General features: G+C 49.8%; 1 protein-coding gene across 4 annotated transcripts in view; it reads left to right on the top strand.

Annotated features, from left to right (window-relative positions):
• Nucleotides 1-12673, top strand: part of ANLN (anillin, actin binding protein) — a 728409-nt gene that overhangs the window by 511885 nt on the left and 203851 nt on the right. The gene's annotated exons all lie outside the window — the stretch shown is intronic.

The raw sequence follows: 12673 nt of genomic DNA on the forward strand, positions 1-12673 counted from the left end.
ACTGAAAATGGTGTTCTGTTCTGCATGTCATCTTGCTTTTTGGTAGTCTTCTTGTCCTTTGAGGCCAGGAATGGCCATACATGACTGCACATGTTTGTAGGGTTTGTCTTTGAACTACCGGTCCGTTCTGTGTTGCCCTGAACAGCTGGAACAGAATGTTGAAGCTTTGTGGTCTAATTCCATCATTCCGTCATGGTATGTCTATCACAAGGTGCAAGGGAGATGTTTCTACAGTCCTACTGGTGAGTGATATAAAACCCTCTAACCTAATGGTGGCACAGGATTTCCAAGCGAACAATAGACAGAACATTCCGAAGTGGTAGCTCTGATGGATGCTAGGAAAGGCTTTATTTTTGCACCTTCCTATGGGACTCAAGTCTTTTCTTATTTTTAACCCAGTCCTGGCTTTTGGACGTCAGTAAAGCCTTCTGCTTTACTGGTTTGCTCATTCTGACTAGTCCCTAAAACTGTCAGTACTGAGAGACGTTGTCTCTTTTGGAATTAATGTATTTTTACAATTGCACACCACCTTGCACTGTACAGTGAGATGCATTTAGGATATGTATCTGTATAACGTTTTAAATGATGCCTTCTTGGTTACTTTGTCAGTGTTCCGAAGACAAGATGGTGGCAGCTCTGATTAATACTGTTATGGTTGTATTCTTGTGCACTTTCGCATTTACTGAGAATGGCTACTAAAGGTGGCTAGCTCACTAAAATGGCTGTGCCATGAGATTTTCACTTGCTGTTTGGACATATTCTTTGGCCTTCTTTCTGCATTCTCGGGTCACGAAATACCATGTATGGTAACTCGTATTCCCAGGAAATACATCTACTTTCTCAGGCAAGTGAGCTGTTAGTTTAGCCAGATGGGACAGGCACTATCCGGTCCCAGTTCACATCCTCTGACGCCCCAAAGTCTTGCTGGATGGATTTGATGGCCAGTAGTTGTCCAGGTTTGGACAATCCTTGGCTGTGTGAATGTTGCAGATACTTGTCATTGGTGGGCTTGTTCGCAGCCTAAATCTTGGATAAAAGGAGGGCGCCTGCAGCTATTGTACAGATCATTGTTGGAACCAAGACTCCTACGAAGAAGAGCATCCCGGCGGAGACCTGAGGAAGAGCCCTTACAGCTGACCAGCATCAAGTCCAGTGTTTGTCCTGGTGAAGCCCTTCTCTGCCTGATCACAGAAGACCCTTTTGGGTGTTTCGACCCTTGGACTGGTGGGAACAACCAGTCTCTCACTCTTCTTGAGGATCTCTGCCTTGGGAGTCTTCAGAAATGTCCCTGACTGACAAGCTCTCAACTGGGCTAAATTGCTGCAGTCATTCCGAGTTGTGCCTTGGAACTTGTCAGATCTTCAGCCTGGTAGATCTTTGCCTGTGCTTGCAATTTCAGCTGTCTCATTCCATGGACAGCTGTGTGGGCCTGCTACTGTTTAATCGCTGTATGATTGCCTGTCGCCGCCTGACCGTGGTCGTCTTCATTGGAGCAAACCATCAGTCCCGTGAGTTGTTCTAAATGGTCTTCATCTGAAAGCTGACGAACTGTTGGCTGTGCTACGTGACCAACTCCTTATCTGATAGGTGACCTCTGCACTCAAACCGAAGGCAGAAGTTTCTGTCCCAGACCGATTCCGGAAGACCTGCCTTGATATCTGGAAGAGTCTGAGTCGGCGGGTGAATTAATGTATCAGTTTTTGGTTGCCCTCCCCAGGGTATAACATTGGGCTGTAAAGTCCTTGCCCCAAACTCCCTATGGCCGTCAAACCTGGGCTAAGGATTTCCTTGGCCTCTCATAGTGAATAGGATAAAGTGAGTTACTAACCTGATTTTGGGAAAATACTTACCTAACTTTTAGAAGCATTACTAATAACCACTATGAGCACGCCGCTTCTTTTTGACACACCTGAAAAGTTATAATCTGGAACTTTTGATTTTTGGGCATGATGACCCCCTTATAGTTGGACTTTTATTAGAGCGAGAGAAGCTGTTCTTGTATTGGTGCCATTTATTATTATTCTCGCCTTTATTGCACTGGTAACTAATATGCAATTCTGTTCTAATGGTGAATGTATGTTAAATATGGTTTTGATTGACAATACCACTTGCGATTTGTATAGGTCTAGTTTGCACCTAAAGGACTAATAATGTATTTTTATATAATTGCTGTCTAGCTTGAATTATTAAATGTTTCTGTGTGTGAACTCATTGAAGCCCTAGCCCACTCACTTTTCTTGAGCCTTGAATGCTAGCTTGATTGGGTTCTGGCTAACCTGTTTCTTCCCTATTCATCACAAATAGGGTGGCCTCCAACACATTGAGAAATCAAGGCTTTCCTTACAAAAATACTCGCACAATACTAAACGGTAAAATACATTTCTCGAGCATGGGGTCTGGCATGGATTCACATGCTCATGAATATTCTCCGGGCTGGGAATCCTCGGTAAAGAAAAAATCAGTATCGGTTTCGTTTCTGATCTGTCTTAGTAGTAACCAATCACTGATCTCTGGGTCATACTGCCCCCAGCCAATGACTGCCCTCTCCCTAAACCCGCCTCTGGCAGCCATCCTCAGATTTTTAGCGCACGCTCAAGTGTTGGGAGTCCTTGTGCTTTAGCTCTCGTTTTTGCTGCGTTTTCGTGCTTTTTCAGGAGATTTTCTAATTTTTTCGGTTTAATCGGGCCTCAAGCTCCACCGTTTCTACTTCCAATAACGGGGACCCGTTTCGGAATTCTTTTACGCCCCTCAAGGGTGAAGTTTTTGTCGAGTTTACACTTCTTGGAGGATTCCGGAAGATCTGCAGCCTACCTCAACGGACCTGGCCCAGGACAAGGAAAGCTCGACGCCCGGATCCAAGCTGTTAAGGTGCTGCCCGGGATGTGGATTGCAGAAAGTTTTCAAGGAGGACGAACACTTGCGTGGTCTCTACTGCCTTCATGAGGACAAGACGCACGTGGAGAAGGACTGTGCGTTCTGCAAGAACCTTTTGGAACGGAACAAACAAGATCGTCGTTCCCGCCGCCTGGCTGGAGAATGGCACAGCAGGTGAGAAGGTGAAGAAAAAGTCTGAGCGGGCTTCTAAGTCCTGTGAGGACGCCCCGGCGATGGGGGCCCAACAGAAGGCCAAGCACCGCGAGTCCGCGGGCACCGGAAGCGCCGAAAGGTCGGACTCTTCGGCTGCCAGGCAGTGCGCTACTTCCCTGGCACGTTTGACCACGAGCCAGCGCTCTAGTTCGGGGAAGAGGAAGTCCGAGAACCCAGGTAAGCCGCTGGAGCAGACCCGGTCGATCTCGAAGGGGGAGCGAGGCGCTGACCCCCCCCCCCCCCCCACCTCCACCCCCACCCAAGGCAAAGGCCCAGGACGCACCTAAGGTGGTGAGGGCTTTGATTCATCCGGCAAAGGCCTCTGTCGAAGTGGTCGCTGCGACCCTGGCAAAGCCAGCTGAGACTACGCCAGTGGAAAAGGCCTCTGGGACCAGAGTATCCCTGGAACCGCGGAGGGAGTCCTCTTTCCAGCCCATTGTTAAGACCCCCGTGAAACCCCCGGTGGAAAAAGGGGGGGGGGCGGTTGCCATTACAGACTCTGAATCAGCCTCTGAGGAGGAGCTGGTGGAAGTCGAGAAGGGCCTCAACGAGAGGTCCATAGGCCTCAACGAGAGGTTCGAGAAGGTTCGATCCCAGGGGACGGTCCCCGCTGACGTGATCTAAGATAGCGACGATGGCGACGTAGAGGGCCCAGTGGAACGGCCATCCCGTCCGTCGCAGCAATTACCCGAGCCTCAGGTTAGCTCGGCGGCCATTTTGTTGGCAATCCAATCCTTATGTACCAAGATAAGGACGAGATTACCACGGACCCCGACGGAGGATCCAGAACCGGCCCCGTCGGGAAGCCCTCCGAACAAGCGGAGGAGAGTCCATCCCGCTCCACCCTTCGTGCCTGCGAGACCTGTGGACCTCTTGTCCTCGCCGGACCCTAGAGGAGATACAGCGACGGACACAGCGACGGGGACGGACGATGACGGCGGCGATGACACAGCGGACATCCCGTCATCACCCTAACCCCCCCCCCCTGACCCTCCTCCCGCGCCGCGGGCTTCCCCAGCCGACGAAATTGGCTCTTTACACGCCATGATAACCAGGGCATCCGAGCTCTTCCAGCTCTGCCCTGAACAAAAAAAGGAAGGGTTTCTGTACCAACGACGAGAAGCCAAGAGGAAGACGGCCCTCGCGGTGCCTTTGCTCGACGACATCTGAAACGAGGGGCTTGCTGTCCTCAAGAACCCTTCCACGGCTCCCGCCAAGAGGGACCGGTACGAGAAGCACTGAGTCCCCGATGCCGCCCCCTTGTGCCTCAGGGCCCAGCCCACGCCGGACTCTGTCGTCTCGGCAGCGGCTAAGAAGGCAGCAGGTGCGGCGGCTTCAACTTCCACTTCCCCGCCGGACAGCGAGGGCAAGAAGTTGGACTCCATGGGACGACGAGTCATCTCGGCGGCGACAACGATTAAGGCGGCCAATGCCTTAGCGATCGTGGCCTGCTATGACAGGGAGCTCTGTTTCAAGATAGCTCCCCTGCTAGACTTCCTTCCTGACAAGAGGGTGGAGGCCCTAGAAATTCTGCAGGAAGGCGAGGTGGCGTTGGATCACGCCATAACGGTGGCAACGGACATTGCCGATACTGGATTTCGCCAACTGGGCAACGGAGTTTGCCTCCGACGACGAGGATGGGTCATGGTGACAGACTTTCGCCAGGATGTCCAGACCAGAGTGTTGGATCTGCCGTTCGACGGCAACAACCTCTTTGGTAAGGCGGTAGACGAGTCTCTACAGGCCATCAAGACCGACTCAGACAGGCCGGGCCTTAGCGGTGCTTCAACAGCGCCAGCCATTTCGGAGCTCCGGAGGCAGACGGGGTGCCTCCAAAGGTTCCAGCAGTGGCTCCTCCACTTACCGCCAGGCGGCCCGCTCTTCTTCCCAGGAGGCCAACAGAGGTCGCGGCAAGCAAGGGGGATCCCGCAGTCGTCGCCAAGGAGGCCAAGGCGGCAGGGCCGCCTCCAAGCAAGACTGACCCGGCCGTGTTGTCGGGCCCCCACCGAAGCACCCCGGTGGGAGGCCGGCTGACGAAGTTCGTCAGCTTGTGGGAGTCCATCTCCACCGACCGTTGGGTGTTGGACACCCTGGCCAACGGGCACTCGCTGGAATTCCTAAAGAAGTGCCCTTGCATTCCTCCTGTGGCCAGGAATGAAAATCACGTCCCTCAACTGCTGCTGGAGGTAAGGGCGATGCTCAAAGGTGCCATCGAGCTCGTCCCCAGAAGGCTCCGGGGCTCCGGAGTATACTCAAGGTACTTCCTCGTCGGGAAGAAGACAGGCGGTTGGCGCCCCATCCTGGACCTGCGTAGCTTAAACAAGTACATCAAGGCGCAGAAATTCGGGATGGTCACCCTCCAGCACGTGCTGGGACAGCTGGAGGAAGGCGACTTCCTGTCGTCTTTGGACCTGGAGGACGCTTACTTCCACATCCCTATTCTGAAAAGGCACAGGAAGTTCCTCAGGTTCGTGGATCAGGGACGCCACTACCAATTCAGAGCCCTACCGTTCGGATTAAAGTCGGCACCCAGGGTTTTCACCAAGTGCCTGGCACCAGTGGCTGCGCAGCTGCGCCTGCAGGGGATCCACGTTTACGCCTACCTGGACGACTGGCTGATCCGGGCAAGGACAAGGGAACGCGCCGTCGAACACACTGCGAGGACCGTCCAGTTGCTCACAGAGCTGGGGTTTGACATCAACTACCCCAAATCCCACCTAGTTCCATCGCAGATAGCACTGTTTCTGGGAGCGAAGCTCGATACAGTGGGGCGATTGGCCTCCCCTTCAGAGGAGAGGACCAAGACCATCCTGGGCAAGGTGCGGCGCCTGCTAGCCACGGACATGGCCAGGGTGAGGTCCATCAAGTCCCTCCTCGTGGTGATGTCCTCATGCATCTACCTTGTACCCCTTTGCAGATTTCAGATGCGTCCACTACAGGAGTGCATCAACGCCCGCTGGTTTCAGGCGACGGGCTGTTTCGAGGACAAGATCCCTCTCGACGAGGAGTCCCGTCTGGCGATTTTATGGTGGGGCATCCGTGCTCACCTCACGACAGGCTCGGAATTTCAAATCCTGGTGTTTCAGGAGACGGTGACGACGGACACCTCTCTGGAGGGTTGGGGGGGGGGCCCACACCGGAGACCTCCACGCAAGAGGCCTTTGGCTCCCGGAGGAGAGGTCTCTCCACATCAACATTGTGGAGCTCCGAGCAGTGTTCTGGGCTCTCAAGTCGTTCCTTCCATCCCTCAAGGGCAAGGTGGTGACGATCTTCACCGACAACACTACCACAATGTTCTATATACAGAAGCAAGGAGGCACCAGATCCCCAGCCCTATCCAAGGAGGCCCAGGATCTGTGGCACTGGGCCGTTGCTCAGGGCATGTTTCTGGTTCCCTTCCACCTGGCAGGAATAAAAAAAACACCATCGCCGACTCACTCAGCAGGGAGCTGGGCTCGTGCCACGAGTGGGAACTGCGCCAGGATCAAGTGGATCAACTCTTCCAACGATGGGGCAAACCCCAGATTGACCTGTTCGCGACAGCGACGAACTCCAAGTGCCGGAGGTTCGCCAGCAGGTTCCCACAGCCGAGGAGCATGGGCGATGCTTTCTCGTTCCCTTGGGACGGCCTGTTTCTATACGCGTTCCCTCCATTGCCTTTGCTGCTCCGCCTCATCAACCAGCTCAAGAAGTCCAGGTGCAGGATGATCCTCGTCGCACCGGTGTGTCCGAGGCAGATCTGGTTCCCGGACCTTCTGGACTTGTCAACGTCCCCGCCAGTTAGGCTGCCGACGGACACGGATCTTCTCTCCAGAGAAGGAGGCGCCATTCTCCATCACGACCCACAGTCGCTGAACTTGCAGGCCTGGCTCCTGCAGCACTAGAGTTTGTAGGGTACGATATCCCGGCTGATTGCAGAGAGGTTCTTGCAAAGGCCAGGGCATCCTCAACTCTCAAGTGTTACGGTCATAAATGGAAGAGGTTCTCTGTCTGGTGCCGTGCACAGAAGATTAACCCTCTGCGGATTACGGCCCCTCAAGTGCTGCCGTACCTACTGTCGCTGGCCAAAGCTGGACTGGCTCACGCCTCCATAAAAATACATCTGGCTGCCATCTCCCGATATACCAGGACTACGGGACAAGCGTCCTTGTGGTCTCATCGCCTGGTGAAGGAATTTATAAAGGGACTATTCCGATCATTCCCTCCGGTGAAGGCTCCTGCCCCGGCGTGGGAGCTTAATGTGGTGCTGACCAGGCTCATGGGAGCCCCATTCGAGCCTATGCATTCGGCACCTTTGAAGTTCCTGTCATGGAAGACAGCGTTCCTCGTGGCCATCGAGACTGCACGGCGAGTGGGAGAGATTCAGGCCCTATCTTGCAAGCCTCCATACTTGACCTTTCATGACACGAGTGTGGTGCTGAGGGCGCACCCCTCCTTCATGCCCAAGGTGCCGTCGGACTTCCACCTCAACGAGCCCTTGGTGTTACCAGTTTTCTTCCTGTCTCCTTCGACGCCGGCCGAGAGGACTTTGCACTTGCTGGATGTAGCGAGAGCGCTGAAGTTCTACGTGGACCGCATGAAGTGTTTTCGGAAGACGTCACAACTGTTTGTGAACTTTGGGTCTGTGAATCGAGGGAAGGCTCTCTCGAAGACTTCCATTTCCAGATGGCTCTCCGGCTGCATCATGCATTGTCACCGGTTGGCAAACCGACCGCTGCCCGGCCGTCCGAGAGCCCATTGGACCAGAGCGATCGCTGCTACCACGGCGTTCCTGTCTGGTGTGCCCCTGCTGGACATCTGCAGGGCTGCTACGTGGAGGTTGACGCACACCTTCACAAGATTCTACTGCTTTGATCGGGACTCCAGGGAGGAGTCCAGGGTCGGCCAAGCAGTGCTGCGCAACCTGTTCGCTTAAGGTGAGCCTGGTGAGGAGGTAAGAGATGCTTAATGTTGAGTTGTTATATTGCTTAATGTTGAGCCTGTTGCCACCTCCCGTGGTTGTGCATGTGTATACTGCTATGTATTCTTTTATTCATGAGCATGTGAATCCATGCCAGACCCCGTGCTGGAGAAGGAACAAGTTACTTAACTGTTGTTCTCCAGCATGGGTCTGGCATGGATTCACATGCGAACCCTCCCGCCTACCCCTCTGCGGCTCTTCACTTGGTCATACTGCCACTTGGCGTGCTACCAAATCTGAGGATGGCTGCTAGAGGTGGGGCTTAGGGAGAGGGCAGTCATTGGCTGGGGGCAGTATGAACCAGAGATCAGTGATTGGTTACTACTAAGAAAGACAGATCAGAAACGAAACTGATACTGATTTTTTCTTTACTGAGGATTCCCAGCCTGACGGGGAATATTCATGAGCATGTGAATCCATGCCAGACCCTTGCTGGAGAACAACGGTTACAGGGAAGTAACTTGTTCCACATAAAAGTAGTGAGTTAGTGTGAAACAACATTGTTTACTCGCTCCCACCAGTCCCCCACCCGAATACCTGAAGTATATAAATATTACCCCAACAGTCCACAGGAATATAATATCATTTCTAACTTGTAAAGTCCATCCCTATGTGGTTTTGTGCCCAAAAGTTCACAAACTTTCGAATAGTTTTAGGGAGGGTCCTGTGGATATGAAGGTTAAATCAGAACATGTATTCTCGTGAGTAAGACTGTTCCCAGCTTTTGCAGGGCTTTCGACAACAAGTATATTGCCAAAGCCAAACAGCTGTTAAAACAGTTCAAGTTATTTAACTTTTAAGAGGGCAGATATTGGGGAGCAGGTAAGTACCACTATAACTTGAGGCCCCACCAATCACAACTCTGATTTTTCTCCAGACTTGGCATGTTGTTGGAGGGTCGCCTGAGGTAGGTTTTCCCACCATTTGGTTCCGGTCGAAGAAGCACCAGGAGCTTCGGGTCCAAGATGAATTGTGGTTGTGTCCAGGAGCTGTGTGCAAGCTCTTCTCGTGGAACAATGCAGCAGGCACTGGTGCAGGACTCTCAGGACGGTCGACCAGATGCAGGAAAGCTGGTTTCAGTAATGATCCCTGATGCACTGCGACCGCCAGGGACAACGGTATCTCAATTGATCTATCTTCGGCCCTGAAAGTTTTAGTTAAACTGAGAAAATGGAAATTAGAGCTTTAGAGCTTAGAGTTAAGGAATATAATGTGATTTATTGCAGATAGTCAGCATTTAAGATACCAAAGTAAAATTGAAGAAGAGCATCAGAAGAAATGGGAGGACAGGTCAAATTGGAAGCATTATGTAGGCGAGCATGGGGTAGCACCGGTGAAGTGCGATAGGTTGCCGTAGATGGGATAGGACGAGACCTAGAAGTAGAAAGAATAGGAAGGAGAAAAGTAGACACATAGATGGCACATGATTTGCCACAAAACCAAAATAATGAAAATCCAAGCCTTTCAAGGGGGGTCACCCATAGAATAGGGTGCCCGGGGCTACAGGTGTCCAAGGAGGCTCCTTCAAAATAGTCGAGCAGAAACACAGGTAGAAACGCAGCAGTAAAGATGTCTCTACCCAGACTCCTATACGTGATGTAAGCTCTCCCCTTGACAATTCTAAGGAGAACTACACTTGATTTACGATCACGTATTTGGATAGGTCAAAGAACAAAAAGGGGGTTCTGTGGCACACTGTTGTCAGACAGAATTAATGGTGTGCTTGGAGTCCCTGACTTGGAGGGTTACTACTACACATCCCAGTTGTCTCCCTTTTTGGAGTCTTTGACTTCCGGGAATGTTAAGCACTTTGCTTTATTCGAGAACACTGTTGGGGATTAGATATACTTGTGGTGTTGTAATCCTCCAAAGGATAGATGTTACCATAGCTCAGTACTACCAGCTAGTAGAACCTCAATCGCCATCGGGGACAGAGCAGGCATGAAATACAACATAGTATTCCTTCCCCCTGCTCACTCCAGTGTTCTGAAACCCAGCATTCCCGCCAGGCCTTAACCGCCACACCTTTAAACAATGGGCAGATGGTGGGGGCTGAAGAGAATAGATCCAACTATTTACCGATGGGCAGGCATTGACCTTTCAAGAATGAAAATAACCCTTACTCTGGTTCCAAGTTCATCCATCAATGTGTTTAGTTTTTTTTTTTTTGTCAAATGTTTTCTCAAAAAAATCCCCATTGGCCATTTTATTTGTGGTTTGCCCCCCAAACTTCCCCATCCCCTTTTAGTGTTTCTCTATTCCCTATGCCCGCACTTCTTTATATACCCTTACCACCGACCCCCATATGTTTGAGTTTTATTGAGAGAAAATATCTGCAAAAAAACTGATGAATGAACATTGTACCCCTTTCTCCTCTCGGATTCGTCAAAACTTAAATTTACGTCACTCGATTGGGAAAGCCCAAAATGACATTGGGTGGAAGACACTAAATTTGGGGACCCACCGGTCCGAAAGATCTTGCACTGCACAGGTTTCCTAATGGGATGCAGTTTGGTCCACCACTAATTATATGGATAAATGGGAGGCAGACATGGGTATTAAAATGTATCCAGCTTGGTTTAACATTTGGACTAGAGCCTCCAAATCGTCACGCTGTGTACAACTAGGAGAAAATGGTTACAAACTCTTGTGGTGGTGGTATCTCGCACCTCCATCATATACACCCTAGTACATCCCTTACTTGCTGGCGTTGCGGGCAAGCCCAGGGTGCTCTCACATTTGGTGGTCCTGTCTGCATATCCAGCAATACTGGAAAGAAGTGTTCTCGCATTAAAAAGATTACGGTAGTAGCTTCTCCACTAGATCCCTTGACAGTTCCATTAGGCAATGCAGGCCCAGGGGGTGGGGGGGGGGGGGCGAGTATATAAACTCTTAAGTAAAGGAGCCACACTGACTTCCCACCTTCTGGTGGTGGCCAGAATAACACTCGTACATGATTGGAAAAGGAAGGAATCCCCTGACATACGTGAAAGGTTGGGCAAGATGTGGTTTGGTTTAGCTATGGATAAAATCGATGTGGCTAATGGGAAGGAGATGCTGAAATACTAGACCTACTAGACTAGTTTTATTGACTTTGTGCAACAAAATGATTTTCTGAATGTTCATTATACTTGTGATATTCCAGCCTTTGTGTTAATTTAAGGTGACTGACATATTCGCAAGAATCACTAGTGGGTCTATTGCTGCGGTTGTATGGAATGGCACTTCAATTGGTTAGCCCGAAGGTTTGATAGTCCATGTAATGCATTACCTTATTATCGATCGACCCATGTGCAATTTTTTTCTCCCCTTTTTTCTTAATTTTTTGTTTCTATCCCTTATTTCTTCCCCTTTTGCATCCTTCCTGCTTTAAACGTCAATAAAAATGTAATAAAAAAATAAATCCATTACAGAATAAGTATAGCTTCAAATAAGTAGTTTGGGTTAAAAACAGAAAAACACATACCAAGTATAAAAGAAAATGGCCCAAAGAGCGCACCTTCCGACATAGAAGATAAAGGTCTCACTGTTACCTGGTTGTAAAATTTGTGCTGTTGGTCTTATGGGTGAGGAGAAATAGGAGCCTTTTGCTGTGATAAAAATACTTTAATACGTTCATGATCACGACCCAAAAGGCAAACCCATGATTTGTCAAAGTAAACCTGCAGACTCTACGACCTAGTAATAGTGCTTACACAAAAGTAGACCAGGGTCCAAAATGTGCATTCACCACTAGCTAGTGATAATTGACTCTTGGCGAGTAAGAAATAATGTCTATGTATAGAATTGAGGTAGTGTTTTTGCAACTAGACGTGTTGCACCCTAATGTAGACCATTTACTAGATCTTCCAACCAGAGGAGAATAAAGTGTCAATACTTTCCCAACCATGCCCAGATGGTCAATCGGAGGTGAGAATGAGCTCAGGGTTCAAATAAGACCTGAATTGTTTTATTACACTCCAGGCTAGAATATATACAAAATAATCAGTAGTAATACATCTCCATCAGCAGTAGAAGACGAATGATTTAAACATGGGGGAAAAGAAATGCATGGTATCCACTACAATTAAATTCTCAAACACCAAAGAACCAGCAGGTGGACCCAGGAGAGATGTCATTGTTCAGGAGTAGGTAGGAAAGTGACTGTAGAGGCGTTTTAGAATGTTAGGCAAGATGCACCTTTGGGTGCACTACAATAACCTTGACCTCCTGGCAATAGGGACCCAAACTCTTTTAGAAGTCTGAACTACACACGTTGGTAGTGTCGTCGAGCAGCCAGGCTCATCTCAAGAGGGGTGAATGTTAGCAGTAATGTAAGTTTCACAATGCAGTTATCCAAATAAAGACTTATACTCAAGGTTTCTTGATAAAACAATTATTAATTTATTTGTCAGTTATATAAGTCTTCTTCAGAAAGGGAGCAAAACATGTAACACTTAAATATACTTCAAAACACACTCTTAGTTTCTCTAAATCAGCTGAGACCAATTGGGGATCGGAAACGGACACTTCCTACTCCCTCAGGTGACTTAAATAGCTAGGACACTGTGGATCTTGATTTATCACTGGTACATTTAGAGCAATACTGAGTTTGGTGAAAAAGATAGAATAGAGGAATAAAACAAA

The sequence above is a fragment of the Ambystoma mexicanum genome, chromosome 5p (assembly GCF_040938575.1).
Source record: "Ambystoma mexicanum isolate Mex_15411 chromosome 5p, UKY_AmexF1_1, whole genome shotgun sequence".
Taxonomy (NCBI): Eukaryota; Metazoa; Chordata; class Amphibia; order Caudata; family Ambystomatidae; genus Ambystoma; species Ambystoma mexicanum.